This window comes from Botryllus schlosseri, chromosome 3 (assembly GCF_051294905.1).
Source record: "Botryllus schlosseri isolate E-star chromosome 3, Bs_hap1, whole genome shotgun sequence".
Lineage (NCBI taxonomy): Eukaryota > Metazoa > Chordata > Ascidiacea > Stolidobranchia > Styelidae > Botryllus > Botryllus schlosseri.
In genome coordinates this window covers 18,157,792-18,179,550 of record NC_137238.1, presented here as the reverse complement: position 1 = coordinate 18,179,550, position 21,759 = coordinate 18,157,792, and the positions used below count along the sequence as shown (strand labels likewise).

Genomic DNA, 21,759 nt, shown 5'->3' with positions numbered 1-21,759 from the left:
AAAAATCTTGAAAGGCCCGCTGAACTAATAGTCGTTAATTTAATTGCCCAAGTGACTAAAGAAGTAACCCCACCAATGTCTACCATACTGGTCCCCCAAACATTCGGTAACTTACTGCTTTATCAGTAACTCGTGAATTCTAACTATTGGCTAGCGAGTGAATAGTTGTGGCCAAAAAGTATTAACAGCAATTCTAAAATTGTTACCATGGTCGGTGTTGTAAGCTGCATGAATGCAGGTGGTTATGCGTGCATACCGCATCACCATTTGCATTAGATATTTCGGAACCAGTGGGTAGGTTTTTGTGTCGGGTGAGTTGATTTTCCAACACTTCTGTCAATTTGGTTTTTACAACTACTGCTGTCTAACGACACGAAGTGAATACCGCTTATTTCGCGGCTTTGGTTTAGTATAAGTAAATTGCATTACACAATGCGCTACATAGTGCATTCGAGTACACAAATAAGAGTGGCAATTCTGACATATGTCAGTAACAAAACAGTATGTACATAGCACCAGTCACGACTGCGCGTAAGATCAATAATTGAATTAAAGTACCGATTTCCACAAAAATTACCGGAAATCTCTTGTGCGGTGCAGGCAGTTATGAATAGGTATTCTGTTGAAAGGCCATAAAGTAGTATAGCTCAAAATGGTGGAATGCGAACTATCAACAACTTACCCTTTGCAGTTTAGGCAAAAAAGTACATGGTTTTACAATAACAATAACTAGAATTAATATGTCTAGTGTCGACCATATTTTCAATTTGAAATGTGCAGATTCCATACACATTGTAAATGTATTATGTACTATAGCAACATTTGCGCCTGTCACGAGAAAAAGGTACATTTTGGAATAGCTGAATAGAGGGGTAGTTGCGCTTGGCATGGCTTGTCGGGGTTGTGTGACGGCGGATTAGTGCGGGCGTGCGGTTGCGTCGCGCATAGTGGGTTCTGTCGCGTTGAAGTTTTGCGGCCGTGGAAAGATTTAATGTTCACCAAAATCTATTGAAGTCTAAATATAGATTTATATTCGAATATTGGAACGGATAAATAACAACACCATTAGCCTACTGAATTAGTCTACCTTGGTAATTGATGTTGTATTATGGTGCTCGACAGAAGGGGCTTTGTACCTAAATGTTACGTGGCAAGGAAGGGTTCAGTCGCCTAGCATTCCGTGGGTGATTACCGCTGTCGAGCCCACCGGTTTGTTGCTCGCTGTCTTTCGATTGGCGATGGTGGCGTGGATAGAGATACCCAAGTCCTAACCTCGTTACGACCCTTTGAGAAGTTACTGAACCTCGTGACAGATTCTGCGGACAACTTGCCCCAAACAGGAGTGTTTTCCTCTAAATTGTAGAACTTTGATTGACTAATAATGTGTGAAAGGGCGATATTGTGAGTCAAAATCATACACATATGATGATAACTACACTATATACACGAAAAACCACGTTTTGAACGAAGTAGGTTTTAGTAGTTTCGGGCGCTAGGGAGTTAACAGTGACTGTTACAAGTATAACATCGGGTTTTTAAAAATGGAGAAGTTTTATTCTGATTTCGGCCCTGGTTAAGTCTGTGGAAAGTAAATTTAATTCGCGCGAACTGGCCGAAGATTGCGGTTAGCGTAACAGCAATGGTAGGATGTATGTATTTATGTTATGCGAAATGTGGGAGAGTCGCTTCAAAAAATTATCTTAGGGAGGTTATTCGGCGGAATAACCGAAAAACGTATATTACAGCAGTAACATTGCACGAAAAACTGAGATAGGTATTGCGAAATAATTACTGAATTATTGTAATGATAGAAGTGAGTGTTGTTAGGTGTAGTGTTCGGTCCGTTTGCGCATTTTAGAGTCCATGTGAAATTAACTAAAAACTTCAATTTAATTTTGTTGAGATAACATAGTTTAAAAATTATGCTGTATTTGCCTATGAAAGTCTAAAAGTGTGCGGGATTTAAGAATGTACGAGGCAAATTTGCGGTATTAACGATGCTTATACAACGAATATCATTGCGAAATACATAATTGCGAAATTTTCGGATGGTATTGCTAAGCCAAATCAGGATTGAGTAATACATTAGTTTGTAAAATATGGGAGCAGATGGCGTGATTTTTGTAAAATGCAACCATAAATGACTGTGGGAATGTAAATGTTGCAATGGCATATTGACGCACAGGAAAATATAAAATTTAGCAGAAACGGCAAAATACGACTTCAATTGGTGGGTTGATCACGCCATTGCAAAACTCTTGCACAATAAGGCCATAAAGGATGGTGGGAAAGGAAGCGCTGCAGTGGAAAATTGATGCACAGGGGATAATTAACTGCAGAAAAATGGTGAAATTTGAATGTGATTGGGGGCTTAATCATGCCGTAGTATGAAGGATAGCGACAAAAATTTGCTTGATGAATGTTCGGATGTACGTCAGCCCCTACTTTACGAAAATAGCAAATTGCTCGTGGTAATGGGGGGTGGATGCATGCACGTTAACGACCTTCCGCTCAAAACTGAATATAACTCGAAGGATGAGGCCAGAAAATTCAGTTGACTCTACACCAAACTGTAAGGTGTTAAGGGAGTTGATTGCTGGTAGCAGTTGGGAAGAAAAGTTACTGGGAGGAATGACGAATTTTGAAAAATATTTTGAATAATAGCCATAGGACATTCCATATTGATTGCAAGATAAGTAAATATTGAACGCAATGACAGAGTCTTAGACTGTCCAGTTATAACTAATCTCCGAGTGATAGTTAGTTTATCTATATATTGGTTGACACTCCACAAATTATGGTGTGTCAAGATAACAGACCTGAATAGTACTTGTGTCATCATGGTACAGACTGCCAATCTAATATTAACGCGTAAAAACTGAATCAGTTATACCAAATGTTGCTAAAAGTAGATAGTCATATTACAATGTGTAGACTAATACTTGTCATGGCACCTAGGAAAATTTCGATAATATAAAATGAAACTGATGCTCACTTTTCTATAAAGGGGAGAAAGAAAATCAACGCGGTACTTATAGCTATGATATGAGACTTATATTATAATCACTCGCTTCACTGACACCTTTACTATACAAAATAAATTCTAAACACTCGTTACTAATTCAATATGAACGTTAATAACTGGTCCGTAAAATTAAAATAAGCCTTCGGAAAGGCTATGCAGTAGAAATTAATGACAAAAACAACACAAGGAGCACATTGCTATAGAGAGTACGTCCTTGAAATCTATCTTTATCACGTGACCAACAATGCAAGAGACATTGCATTGATTTTTAGTAGCATGTATACGCATGTGAGCAATAGTTTTGAACAATAAAATTCTAGAAGAACAAGCTAATATCACGAAGTTTGGAAACCCATATGGAATATGGTCTGACTCTTGCTTCACCTGACTTATTGTCAGAAGTTGACGATCTTTCGTAAAGCAAGCTGCACCAATTATTGCATTCATTCTGCGTTGCTGAAGTATAAATGCTTGTGTCTTGCGGTTGGGATGATTGAGATTGCATCAGATAGTATAATATACTGATATAAGCATAAAATATACCATGCAATAAAATTTCGGCCCGCCAAACACTCGCTCACTCATAATTTTGCCTGTGTCTATTAAAGTACTGCCAATCCCTGCTAAAGACGTTTGCAAATACAATCATTTGCGGCACATAATGACAGTAGGTCTGGAATTTTATGATTTATGGTATCAGCCTGCTGCCGACACGTTTTGCTATTATAGCTGTTCCTTACATATAAACTGAAAATGGCATCTTCGCCGTATGATTTTGGCATCTGATTCCAATATCCTTTTGGGCATTGCTTGCAATGGCATAATATGACGCATTGCAGCGTATCGGTTGGAATCGCCACACTGGGGGATTCGATTTAGCCTGTGGCAAACTACTGGGTTCTATGCTGGGTTTATAGTTTTATAGGACAGATGCCATGTCACCATGCAGTCGCAAGTGATCTCAAGCATCACGACTGTTACTAAGATTAATGCGTACATTGCGGAAATAAAATGAATACGTTAATCCGTGATACTTATATTCTTCGGCATTACCGGTCATCGCAATGACTTGTGATTAGGGCTGGTCCATATCAAGTATGTGAGTGATTCGATTCGGAATGGAGTATATATCAGGCTTCTGGTATAATCTGTGCATGTTCCCGCAAATAAGTTCATGATTATAACACACCGGACCGTCAAACTTTGGCACACTGATATTAAAGGTCAATTGGTTTTCTTTTCACTTAGTCTAAAGTTCTAAAACATTAGCTGTGCTTTTGCGTACAGCTTGCTTCGTCGTGTCCTAATTTAGGCATTTTGGCACAATAATTCAACGCCAAGTATTTGCGACAACGAGGTCCGAGCCGCATAGACAACTCCCAGGGGTGTCAAACTCAAATTACGTCGCAGCCCGGATGATTGTTGAACACTAACGATTTCACGCAAGACGCCCGACCTGGAATAAAGAACTCGAACGTTAGGAATGCGCTAGTCACATGTGTGTAACAATTTCTATATCGAGGCGATGCTACTTTAGTTTTTGTATGTTGAGATTTGATGAGCTGCGAATGTATTGATCCGCTGTGATGTGTGTAAGCTACGATGACTCTCGACTATAAAAGTCGTACCGCCTCAAATCTCCCTTATGTGTCGATATGCTATTGTACAGAAAATACGGTGGACATACTGTTCACAAGTCAATAGCGGGAGCGCCTATTCCCGTACGCAATAAATGAAAAAAACTAGGCGTCAACGACTCCTTCCAAAATGACTATATTTACGTCAACTCAATAAACGAAACCCAATTTTACAAGAGTGTCATGACAGATGTGTCACAGATTTACCGAAAAATGTTTTATGGACATGGTACTTAAATAATCTGTGTGACGGGAGCTGCCTCAACCAATTGATCCCTCTACGACGCTCGAAATGATGGAACAATTCCTGGGGGCAGTTCTAGTTATACGTATTCATTGATATCGATTGATATTTTTCGTCAGGGCTCCTTTGAGTAATTTTTAATTGATGTAGGGGCGCTGAGAAGGAATTGGACGTGGGGTTTTCTCTATCACATCACGTTTTTGCTATCTTATATTAATTTGATATTGACTACATTTTTGAGGTGATCAAGTAGATTTTGGCTAGTTGCGATACTGGTGAATGGCAATGTTTGGTAACTGCTTCAACGAACATTAGGGGCCACCTCCGATTTACGGTTAAAAGCACGCGTATACCCCGTTTCCCGGTACCTTGGTGGTAGACCCTGGAGAAGACCAACAGATATTCCAAAATGACTAGGACTAGAACTAGGACTAGAATCAAAGAGGAATACCTCAGGCCAGTACTGCTATCATAAAGACCTTTGGAAAATAATCCATGGATCCTGTCCACACATTCGTTTTTCGAAACTGATGTGTCGATGGTTGAGTGGGACATTAGAATTAGACCCACCTTGTCTGCACATTCGTTTCACGAAATGGATCTGCCTGGCAGGTGCAGTTATTGCACCGTGATCTGTATATGTATGCAAATTACTGTATTGTATTATAACGTCGTTATGATAACAAATGACGCCATGGTCTGATATGTGTCTGTTTAAATGTCATCCCTATGAGCATTGAGTGTACCCAAAACTTATATGACAAGACCACGTGATACCGTCTGGAAAATGCCGAGAAAGAAATGCCATACTTTTACCCACGCAATACTGGGACACTCTGCTGGCGATAATATACGACTTGGGAGTACAACTCTAAAAGTGCAAAACGACATCCCGAAAAGATTGCTCCTCTCAAGGGCTTAATAAAGTGATCTGGCGCAATCAACATTGAACCTAAGAATGGGACGTGCCAGACCAAGCCCGCAAGAAATCACGTTAAAAGTAACGGAGAAAGAGACGATCATGACGGCTGCGGAATCAAGAAGAGATGCGCAGAAGAATTGTTTCATGATCATGGGAGTCAAAGAAATCGGGTCCGAAAATAGATGCACAAGACTGAGTACTCTAACGTACAATTACGAAATGTGTTCTGAACATTTGATGATGGAGATCGGAAAGGATGCGTTGGACGATCGATAGCATAAATCAATCTGCTGCATGATGACGGGACACAATAGTCATAACACAACAATGGTGTTCTCATGTTATATTATTGCATAGTGACGCCAATGTTCCTTATTGTGATCAAGCATTGTATTACTGTATCTTTGATCATTACCATCAGGTTGCTTCAAAATGGCGCTAACATTTTATGTCTTAGATATGTGTATGAGTTAATGATCATTAATATGCGAATAATTGGTTGTTACTGCAGTAATTTAATAGCAAGTACTGTGCCTGCAGATAATAATTAGGCATTAATTATGCGTTATACACTGCTACGCTATAAGCAGGACCCTAGGACAAGATATCACCCCCTAGTTTAACGAAAACAAAATCCTAGATACTTTAGGTGCGAATCGTTATTTATAAAACATTGCAAAACATTAATAAAATACAAAATTTAATCAGCCAACTCCGAACATTTTAACTAATAAAAATACTCCGATAATCCAATTAATTACATAACATTTCACTAATGTCCTGAGTAAGAGACATCCCGTTAATGGTATTCCACACGAGCTTATTTATAGGCTTAGGGTGATGATAATTACACCTAAGATGTGACGTCCTTAATAGTGAAAATGATGAATGTCAAAATGATGACGATATGAAAAATGATTTGTATAATGATATACATGCTAGTACTATAATATGTACCTGTACTGTTTATGAGTTAACAAGAATTATCCGTTTTTTTTTTATAAATTGTGCTATTCCCTTATTCATGTTAGGCATGTTTTATGGATGCTCATTAATACGTGTAAGATGCTCATGTATTGTGAAAGTACATTGTGTAATTTACGGCAGGAAAGGCCGATGCTATTATACGCATGAACCCACCTTGGAGAATTGAAATTACTATCTAATTAGTTAATTATTGCAATTTTCTGATTGGAGTATTTGGTTGTATTAAGGGTTTCAGATTACATGTATCGAGGGCTAGCTTAGAACTTTGGACCTAATGGTCATTGGCTGTTTGGAAACAAGACAATATTACAACTACGGAATACTTCAATCAACATTTACGACTTTGAAAAATCTCAAATCAACATTTACAGATCTACGAACGTCGTCAGTACTACACAAGAGAGCAAATAGTGTCAACTTTGTCCTACGAAGTATCCCGAACAAGTGTGGACTACTCGCATAACAATCGTTGTGGAGCTGCACTATAAAAACAAAATTGGCGGCCAGTACGGGGATATTTCAAGTGCTCAGACGTTGACCAATCGATGCTTTCTAAGACGACTATCGTAAAACTTGTACTTGTGGTATCTTTGCTTTCATCGTCTGTATCTCTCCTGATCATATTGGCAGCAATTTATCTGCACGTATCGCCTGGAGCGCTTTCTAATCTGTTGAACGTATTTTTGGGATCTAATAGCAGCGAATCCACTGCTGACGTCCAACCCACGAATACGCCGCAGGGATCTACAGTATATTTTAACGTGTCTTCATCTGATCTACTACCTTCTGTCAACAGTACTTTCTCCGGTCAATAGGAAGGGCTATGCGAAGGATGTTGAAAGCATTCAAAAGGAAAAAGTCGTCAGAAGCGACGGATGAACTCAAACAAGGTATTACCTTGCTTAAAGCGACACAAAAACGCCATGAAGATGTACGGCGACTAGAGAGACAACTTGCTAAGGATGTGGCGGAGCAAACAGAGCTATTGAAAGAAGTAAAGACAGCTCTACCGGAAACCATGAAAGGGCTAGAAAAGGCAAAGAAAGAGGTTCGAAAAGCTCAAGCAGACCTCAAAGCTGTTTGTGATGCCACAACAAAAGTTAGCGGGAAGGTCTCCACCGAGGTGTTGAATGACATTCTTACGTCAGAGTTTGAGCTCGGAAAATCGCATGCACAAGTTACGCGAGACAAGACCCAATCTCCCGTTTCGACGGTACTTCCAAATGCACCGGAATATGATCCTCCGGCGTACGTTCCTCTCGTTGAGCAGCAGTCTAGTAACGTACAACAAGGACCAACGATGACGGTTCGCAAGGGTCTGGATTGTCATACTGTAACGGCCGTCTATCCTAAGCTACCACGTTCGGATTCGACCCCGTTGTCAGATTCTCGTATAGGGACGACGCCATGCTTCCATGTGGGAAGTGGTGCACGCGCCAAACAGAATAAGCAAAATCCCGTAGAAATGCCATGTTTCATTAGACTTGGGGGGAACGAGCTAGAGCCCCCCGTTGCGTCGAAACCAAAAAAGAATCCCTTAGATAAATATATGGGGTATCGAGGATGGCAGGAACGTCGTAATGAGGAGAAGAATTCTCGAAGACGAGCGGGAAGGGCGGATGGCGAATCTCGACGGGTGACCTTTCAAGAACAGGGTGATGCTAGTGAAGATGCAGAAGACGGTGAAGTCGATTTTAATACTCGAATGAAACGTCTTTCCAAAGAACTAGTAGATAATATAAGGACCCTACGGGGCGGTGCAAGCTCTGAGGATTCCACGGAAGAATCTCCCGATGAGGAACTTTCCGATAGCTCTCGTTCTCCTGATACACCTCGCGCTACCTCCACTCCAAAAGAGTATTGGGGAAGGACTAGGCGACAACGGCAGCAACAGCCACACGAGTATTCTGGTGTTTCGGCCCCGCTACTCAATGTGTCGGCTAAAATCCAGTCAGAAAAAGAAATGCTTCAGCTTATGATGGACCCTGGAGACATGCCACTGCTAAAATGGATGGAGAATTCGATGCGACGAATACGCCATGGCCCCGGGAACACGGATGTTGATGTTATTTTGGCAAATGCATTGCAGAAGAAATTGAGGGCGGCTGGCAGACACAAGCATGCTACCCAACTGGGAAATTTTTTTAATACCAATTCGGGGGAAGCAGAATGGGAATCGGTGATGCGATCCCTTTCCTTATCCAACCCCCAGGGTTTGGTAAATGATGAAAAGATCATTGGGGATTTCCGCAGAAATTATCGCTGGGAGGATGAGCCGCTACCTCTGCTGAATAGCGCTTTGAAACAACTAGAAATAGACATGGATAGTCTTATTGAGGATAATCCGGATGGATTGCGTCTTTTCCGAAATTTACGACAACGACTTCCAGAAGCGCTCAGACTGATGTTACGAGGCTGGGAAGAAGAGAAAACCTGGCGGGACGTTGCGGAGGAGCTACAATTTGTTTGGAACTCCGAGTTTCTGGATGAACAAGAGACGCGCCCTAGGAACCAGGAAACAAAGGAAGTGCTTGACACAAAGTCATCTTTACCGACTGCACACTCGTCCCGAGGTAATAGCCAAGTGGCTTGGGCGGAACCTCAATACCCTGATCATCCACGTCGATATGATGCTTCATATTGGATGGATGATGAACTGAATCAAGGTATTCGACTCTCGATCGCTTGCGGGAGCTGATTGATCCGGTAAATCAGCTCCCAGATAATTTATTACCGCAACATACAAAAACTGTACATAACTCTTCTTTACCCTTATTTACATTTCTTGATACGCCGGATGACCCATTACAGCCCGATTTACGAAATTGTTCGGAGACCAATTGTTGTATTTGATTGATACAATAACGGGTTCGAAATTCCTAGCTGACACGGGAAGCATCCCCAATTTGATAATGAAAAAGGTCGTTATTACTAAATACCCACAAAGCTGGGAGGAACGTCAACCAATAGACATGGAATTGACAAGAATAGGTGACTCGTCCCAAGTTGATTCCTTGGTAGAGATTAATTTTGATGGTCTGTCCGTTCCATTTGTGACCGGATTAGGAGTTCCACTTAATATCATAGGGTTGAAATTGATTGAACAAGTACAGCAATTACCAAGCATAGTAATTGGGTTGAAAACGCCGTCTAATGCGATTGAAGAGTTGTCTTTAGTAACTCTACATGATGGGATCTCATGAGATTAACGGGACGGAACCAAAGTCGGAAGCAGTACTCGCGACACTGTAACCGATGATGGGGTTGATGGAAGCTGCAAATCAAATAAGCATCGAGCCGGCACGCTGGCCGTCGCCGCTGGCCGTTGCCGCTGGCGCAAGTACCGAGATGGTAATCACCACTGGCGCGAACGACGAGTTGAAAATTGCAACTAACGTCATACCTAACCCATGGGAAACTATTGGTGTTGAGACAGGAATGCCTGCTGACACCGTTCATGAAGACGTCGAGTGTGGAATCCCCGCTGGCGTAAAGATGGACCTGCATGAGAAAACTGGTCCCGAAGGCTCTTGCGGATGCACTTGTCCGGATAACTGTAAAAATCCGGCCCATAGATGCATGGCGACTGCCACAGCTGACATCGAACGAAGAATGTCCGCTGGCGAAAATAAAGACCTGCACGAGAAAACTGGTCCTAAATGCTTTCGTGGATGCACTTGTCCGAATAACCTTAAGGAATCGGCCCATAGATGCATGACGACAGCCACAGTAATGAGTACTTTCCCAAAAGGTTCAAACGAAGCAGCGATTGCCGGTCAACCGGATACACACCTGGTCATGTCCGACAAGGAGTCTGGGGATTTTAGGATGCACGTCTCCCCAGAAAAAGGGTCCCCGGCGGAAAAGGAGTCCGTCGGCGTGACGGTAGGTGCGGGCACGCACCGAGATCAGAGGCCTACATCGAAGGACCTCGCCCTCTCTCCACCAACAACAAAACCGCGTTCATCACGAGATTCACATTAGCCAATGGCTGGCCAAGTTACCACAACAAGGGACCAGTCCAAGCGTTAAGACGGAACTCAAGAGTCTCATCATCACCATGATTTTTGTAATGACTCAGTGGATGGATATCATCCCTGGGAAGGAATTTGCGGCGTCATTAAAAAGAAAATGGGGATGCAAATGAGAATTGAAGAAATCACGTACGTCATGAAAAGGTGCGACAGAGCAATAGTCTCGAAAAATGGATTGGCGGCCGCCCATGGACATACAAAGGGGACGCCTCCTCAATACTGTAAATATGAAGGTAACGAGATATTGTACCACATGACGACTGAAAACAATGCAAGACAGATAATGTCAGCAGGCATTGAACGAATGAACAGGAGATTCGTTCATTTGAGTAAAACGATAACGAAGAGAAGCAAAACACGGAATGTGGTAATTTGTATGAAAGCAGCAGATATAAGGAATAAAGGGCTCGTGCTGCTGCAATCAAACGTACAAGAAGTGGTGTTGTGCGAAGGCCCTTTACCACCCACGATCATACAAAAGATGTAAAGCTGTTTTTGGCAGAGTGTAAATATGTAATATAATAAGGGTGAACGGACAAAACTCCTATAATGAGAGCAAACGGAAAAAAGTGAAACCTCGTAACTAGAAAAAATGCTGAGTCAGCATTTTTGAACTCGTGTGGAAAAACGAGAGAATAAGAAGAAAAAAGATAAAGTGAAAGAGTGAAAAAGGAGATTGAATTAAATGATCATGGGGAATCATAATAGATGACGTCAAGCATACACACGAGTAAAGCGGGCATATACTTCACTAGTTCCCCATTTTCTATCATGAAGTTGAAAAAATGGGCCATATATTGATCGATATATGAGTACGGTCGGGGCCGCACGAATACTACGGCTACGAAACGAACCGAAACAGTCATCGTGGCTATTTCGTAGTAGTTTTATTGCCCTGACGAGATTTCAAAACTGTACACTGTTTACCGCTACTTATCTGCCGCATTAAGTGACAGTCGAGTGAATCAGCTTTCATGACCTAAACGCGCGAAGCGCGAGAAATTTCTTTAGTTTCATGACTGAATCGGTCAATATGATCGGGAATTGCATGTATTGCTATCAATTTTCATCCTGTCTCTGTTCACGTAAACTGATTTACCGGTAGAGCTGAGTGAGGTGTGTTTGAAACTGCAGACTCCGTAAAATTAAACATCTTCGGGCGGGCGGACCCCTAGGTATGACTTCCTTACATGATGTTATTTCGTGACCTCCTGTCTGCTATATCAAAAAATGTAGAAGAATTGCCCTAACCTACTAAACTGAAAGATCGCACGATTTCAGATAGGTATTTCTTCACTGGCAGATAATTTTCTATCCTGCGGGATGGTATTTGTCTTGTGAGGTTCAGATTGCCGAGACAAGAACATTCGGCGACAGTCATTTAGGCGCCTATATGGACAATTAAACTTATATGTATTTTGTATATAACGAATTTTTTGGTATTTCGAAGTTTTTGGTCAGCAAAAAAGCAGTCCTTTACGGCCAAGACTTTCTCGCTGCCGATCGTTCTGACACACTTTTCGGAGTCACATGTTACATGGGCTAAAACTTTATATGTCTTGGTGCGTTGTGGTGCGGTCATGGCCAACGCTGATATGCCCATTTCTATAAATCTTGCGTGTTTTTTTTGGGGGGGGGGGAGAGTACCCAATAATCAAGATATGTGGCGAATTGAAATCGCGCACAGCGCGAAAAAGTTTTGAAAAAGTTGCATAAATTTTCAAAAAATACTCCATAATTTATGCTAACTCACGAAATAATTTTGTGCCCCCTTTCGAGCTCGGCGCCCCTCAATTGGTGGGTTTGGGGTGCGACAGCTACGGCCCTGACTATAGGACGACTAGTTATGCTGCTTTTTGCCGGCTAAGCAGTTTGCATTTCGGCGTATTCAACCTCGAGTCACGTGTTGCACATCTAGTTATCATAGGGTTACCATACGTCCCCTTTTAAGATGATTAGTCCTCTTTTTCGATTTTTTTCAAAGTGTCCTCGGAGGACGCCCAAATGTCTTTTTTTTAGATTTTTTCTTCTTTTTTGAGGATTTTGGTTACATATAGGGGCAAATTCGACTGATATATACATTATGTCAGCACCGTGGGAACGCTACGGCGACTATTTCGGGAGCTGGACCGGAAAGTTGACCTTTTTTTCAGTCAACCACCTGTTAATGTGAAAGAAAAACTGTATTTTCCGGGAGTTGAGCTTCTTTTTTTTTAGTCCAGCGACCACGAAGTGGGAAAAATTTACCCTTTTTTCAGGACTTTCCTCCGGTTTTGAAAGTTATCAATACCTATTTATATCTATAGCTACTGCCCGTTCAACTGGAAAGTTAGGGCACATTGCATGGAAACAGCAATGACATAACGTTAGCAGTCTATACTCACAACTATCCTGTAATTCTATAATTGAAAACTACAGAGGCCAAGCCAAGCAAGAGTATTTTATAAATATAAATTTTATTTTTGTCATAAATCGATTTCTTAATATATTTTGGGGGCCGCAGGAAGGCTATCTGGGGGCCGCACTTGGGAATCACTGGTGTAAACACTTTGCGCGATTAGTAAACGTTAATAAAAAATATGGTGGACCGTAAAAATGCCATATTGTGTAGCTTTATTTCCATAAATTAAATGCATTACTGCACTTGCTTTTATACTTCAACATGTATGTTATTTGGACAAAATAACTGATATTAACTATAACTCAAAGTATATGATACTGAGAATTGAAAGTGAAATATAAATACTACTTCTAAAAGCAGAATATGTATTTCATGTTTTTAGTCCAGAAAGTTTCAAAGGTGGTATGTTAAAACACTCTTCCAGATTAGGACACCCCATGGACATATATATGCTAGATTACGATATGACAAGAAAATGCTAGATTGCGAAACATCAGTTTCAAACGTTATGATGAGCCATATATACTCAGGGTTGTAACCAAGTCACAATGCTCCGAGTCACAAGTCAATCTCACTTTTATAGTTTTGACTCGAGTCAAGTCGATTCATTTTCAATTCACCACTGAGTCAAGTCCGAGTCCAAGTCAGCGAGAAGAGGGTCGAGTCCGAGTCACGGTATTATGACTCGAGTCCGAGTCCAAGTCATTGCGTTGACTGCCCTGTTTCCAGTTAAAGTCTTGTTAACCCACTTTTCATGACTCTGTTTGGTGATATCGAATGGTTCGCAATTAAATATACGAATTCTCCTCACGTTTAGCAGTTTCTTGTCGCATTTTCAAGTGTCTGTACCAATAGACGAAATCCCAAGACTGTGGTTACTTTACTATTCTTGGAAATTATAATGAAATGTCGGTCTTGACCTTCTGATTTTCGAGTCATATGACTTGGTTCGAGTCATGCGCAAGTCGAAAATGTAACAATTGGCTGATGTGTACGACACTTGGTGCCCTGATTCGGAACTGTTCCCGAAGTTAGCATTACATTGGGAAAATTTGTTCAAGCGAGACGTAAAGAAGTGCGAGTGTAAAAATATGCCGGTACTGGAAGGGTGGCTTGTCTCGAACCCTCGCAATCGCACAGCAGGCAAAGTAAATTGGAAGGAGAGATTTCCTGAAGATTATATTTCAGATCATCGCGGCGTCTGTGAGCGGTTGATATCATGAATCGATGATCGCTATAACAGCTGCGTTCCCCCAGGAGCACACGATCTGGCAATGTGTTTTGATGCATATAACCCCGCGATTGGTTCTAGATCCGAGCATGGACGACTACACATGCTGGCAATGAAGCAGTTTGGAGCAGAAGAATTCAGAAAGTTTTTTGCATACGTGTGCTCAATGAAGCATGTTAAGGAATATGCCGATCAATGTCCTAGCCTCAGGTTCTGCCGGGACTTCAGCGATGATATCCTCTACGAATTCCGCAAATGCATACACTCCGTGCTCTTCGAAGATTTTGCAAATTGTCGTCAAAAGTGGTTCGAAGACGTCAAAAATGCAGAACTTCCGGAGGGAGAGAAGCTGGAGGAGATTCGTATCGCACGTCGACCAGCGGAATTGGCGCAAAGGTATATTCTGACGTTCAAATCCGCAACATTCACCTGCCGCTTCAATGTCCATGAATTTTACCAATCATTTTATGACGATGAAATGTTTTATAAAAGGATTGGCAAAGAATTTTGCATCGCATTAGATGTTGCCCTCAACATGGGTGGGTCTGAGGCAATTGTTGAAGGTTTATACTCTGTTATGAAAACGCAAAAGCAGGGTAATCAAGACAACAGAACGTTGTATCAAAGAACTATTGTGGACTGGCTATTTCCGCCACCCCTCAACTGCCCAGAAACCATAAGGGAAGTGGCGAAAATATATGTGGATGGCAATAAGGAGTATGGTTTGAGTCGGCATAAGCTTCCTATGTTTTTCGACAGCAAAGGGAGGCAAAAGACCTATTCGGCGGGTAGCAAGGTCTTGAACAAGCTGTTGGAAACGCCAGAATCGCCGTTCATTTTGTGTCAACAAGATCGATGAAGTTCGTCGAGCTTGTTTCACTTTTCATGATCCGTGGTCGTTGAGATTTCGTTTTAATGGGCATTTCAATAAGATTTCGTTTTGATGTGCTTTTCCATAACCACGACCAGTCGTTTATTATGGTGTTGATGACTCCATTATGTTTGTGAACGCAGGCAACTGCGGCTAGAGTTCCGGTTCAGGTCGATTAACAAATGCACTTGAAGTTGGTTGCGAAATTACGAGTTACGACTCTCTAGTTACACGAATGCTGTAATTGGTAGGGGTGGTGTGAACGCGAGGTTCACGTTCGCGTTCTATGTGTGAACCTCGGAAATTTTGAGGTTCGTGTTCACAAACAAACCTTGATAGGTTCTGCACTGTGAACCTTTTTCATATATTGCAATTTTCACTTCATTATTACATCTTTGGTTCAAGTTTATTGCATTTTAACTGCCGGCGACTCTATGCGTGGCGCTGGCAGCATAAACAATCAACACTAAACGAGCATGCACCTTGACAATCTCAAAAATGTTACTGGCTTTGTTACAAATGTTGGCTCGAAATCCAGCTTTCCGTTTTTGAATATTTAGTGACTCTCTGATATGAGCTTGACCCGCCATCACACAACATCAAGAGCGAAATACACTAGCGTTGGGACCCCGGGAAATCCCGATCCCGGGATCCCGGGATTTGAAGCAATCCCGATCCCGGGATTAAGCCAAATGAAATCCCGGGATTTGTACACAGCATCTACCAAGGCTTTATGTAGCGCCATATCTCTGATTTTGGTAAAAAAGCATTGTCACACACTTCGGTAGGTTCGGGTAGTAGAGAATTTCGAAGAGGTCAGTGCGAAAAGAAAATCAGATGTGTGGCACAACTTTCTGTTTTGTAAATCTACAGTAAAAGTCAAATGCAACTTGTGTCAAGATGTTTTGAAAGCTTCTGGGTCTAACTCAAAACGGGTCGCGGGCCACTTTTTAAAAATCATGGGCCGAAAGAGCTCAATATCGAGATACAATAGGTCACATAGTTTGACAACCATGTTTTTATAACATCAAGTCTGTGAACCGCCATGCTCTTTATCGTGGGCGACGGGCATAGTTGTCAAAAAAGAAATATCTTATTGAAGAAATATTATTGGACCAAAAATTATTCTATTTTCAACAATGAGCAGCCCGCGATACCTGGCGACACAGGTCGACTTGTAGGAATACTTGATCTCGTGTGGAAGCTTCAAGTAGTCGTTTTCTAAGCATCTCGGTCTTGGCAGTGTATGGCCAGTACACGCCGAGGCAATATGCTCATTGATATTGTTTAATTCTCCCTCTATAGCAGGGCCGGCCAACCCGTGGCCCGCGAGAAGGTTTTGAGTGGCCCGGGAGGTAATTTCCGAAATTTCTAATGTTATCAAAAATGTATTGCACAGATTGTGAACTTGTGAAGCCAACCAAAAATTTGATTAGTCTGGCCGCAACACTTGAGATGTGATGACTAAAATATCAGTTCCGACGCATTGGCAGATCCATGAGCCATGATTTATCAAAAGTAAAAATTTTCTACACGATTCGCGCAACATGCTGTCACACGATGTCTTGCTATTAATATTGTTGCCCCTTTGTGAAAATAAAAGAACGCCTAATGTATCAGATTGAATCTAACTATATATTCGCGTACACGAGACAGAGGATCGTTCAGCATATGCGACTTTGCGTTTGCACTCGCAGAAAGACCGTCGACTATGAAACCAAGGCATAAAATGATTGACGCATGTTGGTCGAAACTTTCGATATCGATATGTCCAGACGCCGATAGCCCAGTCCTTGCAAACTGAGTCCAGCGATATACGGCAGGCCCGCAATATAGGCAGGTGACAATATTATGGACCAGTGAAGTTCAAACGTTTTTCGCGCTTCGCGCGGCTAGTGGCCCGCGCATCAGTTCGTCAATCGAATGTGGCCCTTTGGCTGAAAAGGTTGGCCAGCCCTGCTCTATAGAATGCTATTGCCATCGCGAAGACGTATCAGCTATTGAGGAATAGTGATGTCGGGCACAGGAGAATAGTTTATTTTGAACAACCATAATTCTTTTAAACTGGAATAAACTTTAGCATTTCAAAATACTTTACGAAGCGTTCTCCCGAAATCTCAAATCAGGTCGCGGGCCGCGTGTTGGTGACCCCTGGTCTAACACAAAGGGACTGATAACGCATTTAGGGTCCGTGCACATGATAGTAATTAAATCATGCATGGCTCAATCGGACACGTAAAACAAAGATCAGTCAAAAATGAAGATCCATTCCTTTTAAAATCGTATAAGGATAAGCCTTTCCTCGATGAACTTCATAGCCCCTTAACTGGCTAACGTTGAATCAAATCACCCATAGTGCGCGAATTCGTCGGACCTTCAAGACTGACGGCTCTGACTTGCCAAGATGTCACAAGCGGGTTCGGATCTTGGTGATCGTGATCGAGCACAGCTAAAAAATCCGCAAGTGTGTGGAAGAAGAGCTCATGACAATGTAACGGAATAATGTACGTTTTTCGATCACGCTGGACGAATCAACTTCTACATTAAACAGGCGGTACATTAATTTACACGCTCATCGTCCGATTGACTTTCGATCACTGGGTTTCTTTCGTACTCACGGTCCGAGCAAGTTTTTGCGTCAATAATACAAGAAATATATGTTGTTTGTGTAGCTTATATGTGTATTTTACTACATTGCTAATCCCGGGAAATCCCGGGATTGAGAAGCGAAAATCCCGGGAAATCCCGATCCCGGGATTTCAGATTTGATCCCGAAGTCCCAACCCTAAAATACACTACATGGAGTCAGCGAATGATGCTTATTACACCAATGAATTAGGTTGATATCGTTTTCTATCTAGCTGGCGTATACGGGGTCAATCTTGACTTCATATTTATACTGTATTATAAAAACCAAATCCGTGCGATTGGGGAGTTGGCTACTGCTGAATAACTTGTTAATGGGCTAGTATCGGTGCAAATAATAGAAACCCGTTTTACACTCTCCTCAATATCCGTGTAGCAATACTCAGACGCATAATACATTGTCCGGTCTGGCCTGGCGTAGAGCTTATTTTCCCTGGCAAGTCCTCGTCGAAATTGTTGGCAAAGCGATGGAATATATTGACTTTATGGGATTATTATATCATTCGACTGCATTTGGCGACGCTTAAAACGCCAATATGTACTTCAGCATTGTGGCATTGCTAGGTATCGTGTACAGTACCTATCACTTCATTAATATATAGGGTTGAAATTAGCAATATGACGTCACGTGACGTCATGAGGTTCACGTTCGCGTTCACACAGAACCTTTCAAAATGGTTCGCGTGAACGCGAACCTGAACCTTTCAGAGGTTCACACCATCCCTAGTAATTGGCATGAATGTTGTTAGTTGTTACCCGCGTTACGAACACATTTGCCTGCCGACTGCGAGATAGAAGCAGCGCCCGTTGTGCATGAAATCCATCGCGTCCGAAGTCGTACTGCATATTGGTAACTCTTTTGATATCGGAGTCAGGTACATGTATATATAAATATATATAGGTGTGGCCGACAGGTTTACCGAACAAATGGACACTTTCATACAGTAATCAACTTGGACGTAAGCGACTCGAAGTACTCGCCCGTAAGCTCTCTAGTGTCTCCTTGCGAAAAGTAAAATATCTGAAATGAACGCTTTCGAGGGTACAGGACAGGTACCAGAGATGAGCATGGATTAGGATTAGGTTTTGAAAAAACAGGATTTGTGAAATTATGTCGGATTTGGATTGGATTCGGACTAGACATTTTTTCAGAACGGATTAGGATTTGGATTGGATTTATCTATTTTCTGGGAGATTGAAATGTCGTGTGGCGAATGGCGACAAACTTTTTTCAGATCAGTTATTAATGTACTTATGGTTACTAAGTTATCTTTAATCAAGTGTATCGTTGGTTGTGAAAGAAAATTTTCGAATCCTTCCATTGCTTAAATTAGTAATTTTTCTAAAATTCCAGTTGGAATCGGATTAGGATTGGACATGGACTTGAATATGAAAAAGTTATGGATTGGGATTTGGATTTGAAGGTTCGGATTTGGATTGGATTAGGACATAGAAATTTCAAATCCGCTCATCTCTGACAGGTACACATACTAGCTGGCATCACCGAGCGAACACAATAGACAGAGCAGTATACTATAGGGAGTTCGAGAAAGTGGTAACAAAAAGAACGTAATCAATGACCGATTAATTATCAGTTCTGAAAATATACGAGCTTGTGCACCTACAACCAAATGTTTTGGAAATTAAGCTCAGCATGAAGGTAGGCGTGCCGCAACCATTCTGTTGGTGTTGGGCCGATATTTTCGCGTGACCGCGTGCAATTGGTTGGGTCGATATTTTCGCGTGACCGCGTGCAATTGTCGACGAAGTCCGCGTGATTTCGCGTGCCACGGACACCGATTCCATACCGGCAAATGTCAATGACCGACTGTCCCGCGTTCCGCCTTTTCCGCTGTTTCCTCGTTTTAGTGCCGACTTTGTGATCTATAAAGGTCAATGACCGAATGTTCCGCGTTTTCCTTTGTTTCAGCGCTTTAGGAATCGAGGTTTCCCGCTTTTTCCGCGTTTTAGGGGCCATTTCCGCGAGTTCCGCAGTTTCCGTGTTCCCTCCTTTTAGGGTTACCCACTGAATACGGCCCACCGCATATAGGCTACCGTCACCACCATACTTCGCTGATACTAAATGATCGCTTTCTAAAGAATTTTGGCCTCTTCTAACCAGATTAGGGTCAATTTAAAAAAAATCACAAATCGTTAAAGTAGTAACCAAATGCATCTGAAAGGAAATACATTGTATCACTTATACTGATATATACCAGTGGTCGGGAACCTTTTATATCCGAAGAGCCATATTGGCCCTATTTTTTCCATCTCAACTTCCAAAGAGCCATACATGCCAATCAACTGTTACGTCACAATTGAAAATTTGTGACGTCATAGTAGCACTAATTCAAACTCACTACATGGGATTCCTCGTGTGCGCCATATTTTCTCTGTAAAAACTGGAATTTATTGTTCGAAAATAAAGCTCGAAGCGAGAGGTAAGGCACAGACGGGCCAAGCCTCAGCATTGATAGCGCAATTCATCGTAAGTAGCTTTAGAATTCGTTATAACTGTTATTAATCGAATGTGACTGTCACACTGATTCCGAAAATCTAAATACTTATCGACTTCTCAATTCTCAAAGTATTCGGCGGTAACATAACGCTGCGCGACACGCATGCATTTTATCGCCGGTACTACACAGAGCTATACTTACCAATCACGTTCGTGGATAACTATGGCGTTGTTTGTCGTTCAGTTTATAATTGTGAATGTCACATCCACAACAGTTCATTTCGCACCGTAGATCAGGAACAGAATGGGTATTTGAAAACTTCGTTTCGAAATGGTCGTCGCCATGTCTACTATGCTCTTTTATTAATCAACGTCTCGCACAATTCAATTTTTCGAGTCGAATACATTGAATTCGCGAGTGATATTGGTCGCCGGCGATGACAGTAACTTAAATTTTATGATTTTGAAAAGAGGGGGTCCGAGCCGCTAAACGTGAAGACGGCATTGTCTTTACCTCTCAAAGACATGTTTATACTGCCACGAGCATAGTTATTTTAGCCGTGATGAAAATTTACCAACAAGTCGCTGCAATATTGATCAATTCAGTACAAAAATAAATATTTGGCAAAGAGCCATATCTTACACCCAAAAGATCCATATATGGCTCGCGAGCCATAGGTTCCCGACCACTGCTATATACGGTAGTCAGTGTTGCTGTTACTATAATGTCTAATCCTAACGAACTACCGTCTCTCTATACGTTACCCTCCCTTTGTAAGTAAATTAATTTCTCTTGCAGCTCACTTTCATTACACGGACACCAGAATTGATGAGAAACTCCGAACAGTGGCACAGATAGCGAATTGAAAATGCATTCACAGAATACCAAAACAAGCGCTTGGCCCCAAACGGCGGTTGTTATGAAAAAAGTCACGTGACTTTCGAGCCCAATGACATGCGATTCCAACGAAGTTCAAACGAGTCTGTGGTTGATCCGGATTAAAAGCAGGTAATGCCACCAAGATGTTAACTGGACAATCAACTTATACCGATAATTGTCCCAACATAAGCTATTAATGAAGCTGGAAATTTATATATATATATATATATATAAATATATATAGGTCTATATAGCTCTGTCTGCGTTCAGACTTAGATCGCCATCACCGAGGTGATGGAAGTATCCATCAAAAAAGAGAGCATCAAAGATTTAAGTTATAAATTAAATTTCCCTTGAAAGTGCTGCTTTTGGGAATGTCCTGACATCGGTGTCGCTCCGATTTAGGACTTTGTTCATCAGCGT

At 41.7% G+C, this 21,759-nt stretch overlaps 1 protein-coding gene across 1 annotated transcript in view; it reads left to right on the top strand.

Annotated features, from left to right (window-relative positions):
• The first annotated feature begins 1,106 nt into the window (after window positions 1–1,106).
• The window catches only part of LOC145434982 (uncharacterized), a 37,044-nt gene continuing 16,391 nt past the window's right edge, over window positions 1,107–21,759 (top strand). Inside the window, exon 1 of the mRNA XM_080312222.1 lies at window positions 1,107–1,111. The gene's annotated coding sequence lies outside the window, so the exon portion shown is untranslated. The remainder of the gene's footprint in view (window positions 1,112–21,759) is intronic.